This window comes from Aplysia californica, unplaced genomic scaffold (assembly GCF_000002075.1).
Source record: "Aplysia californica isolate F4 #8 unplaced genomic scaffold, AplCal3.0 scaffold00369, whole genome shotgun sequence".
Classification (NCBI taxonomy): Eukaryota; Metazoa; Mollusca; class Gastropoda; order Aplysiida; family Aplysiidae; genus Aplysia; species Aplysia californica.
The window spans coordinates 269,173-270,302 of record NW_004797639.1 but is presented as its reverse complement, the minus strand read 5'-3'; positions in this window follow the sequence as shown (position 1 = coordinate 270,302).

Here is a 1,130-nt window from a genome sequence, read left to right as displayed (position 1 = left end):
ACCTTTAGTCGCCTCTTACGACACGCAGTATCACGGCAGGGGTATTCTTTGCTCCCCCTTAGTAAAACTATGGGGCCCCCCACCAGCAGGGGAGACACACATTCATACAAGTGAGCATACTTCCGACCTGGTGTTCTGATAACATTTATTGTGGTAGTCTGGCGTTTATCTGAGGTTACCATGAGCGGGAATCAAAACTGACTCTTGACTGGTGGACTAGAAAATCACTTGAATGTGATGCACTTGTACTTGTAATATTCACTTTCACTAATCACGATCTCTTTATCATCACTTTATGTCATATCCTTATATCTGTCCTCGTGTCTTTCAAAGATAGTTCAAGTTTAAAAAAAGAAATGTTTCACCCATGTTTAACTTTGCTTTCAAAATTGTTTGTTAAGAATCAACCATATGTGAGGCAGCGTGGTGGAATCAGGTTCTCGTCAATTTTTGGGCATGTAGACTAGAGTTATTGGTATAATCTTAAAGGTTGTTCACTTGTGTTTATTTGGATGAAAAAAATATACATTTATCTTGATTACAAGTCGGGATATTTGCTAATGAAGGAGGTGGGGGTCACCTGTTTTCAGAGGTAAAATTAGTGAAAAATGGTGGCCAAAGATTAGTTATTTCCTTAGCTTAAGAGTCCGTTGTAACTAAAAATGTACATTTTTTGCGTCTATAATCAAAATTTTTCAGAAAAATTCACACAGAAATGAGTTCTTTAATGGGCATAAAAGGTGTTGAGCCAAAAAACAAAAATTTGATAAAAATTCACAAATCTGCAAAGAAATGCAAGTTTCTTCACTTTGATTATTTTGACGAGAGCCTGATTCCACCACGCTGCCTCACATATGTGGTACGGTTTCTACACATTCCGAACAATCTTTAACGGTTGTCGTGCGAATTGTACCAGCATTATTTAAGATACTTTCTGGATGTAAATGTTTTCCTAGTCTTCTTGTAGAGACATCTAACGAATCTGTGATGTTAGAAAGCGAATGGCGTGCCATACTCTAAAATTTTCACTTTCCCTTTTACCAGTAACTGAGGAGTTACTATATTCGAACCTCTCCAAGACAGCCACCCATTGTCGAGGTGGGAGAAAAGTTGTCATCTTAGACAGCCAG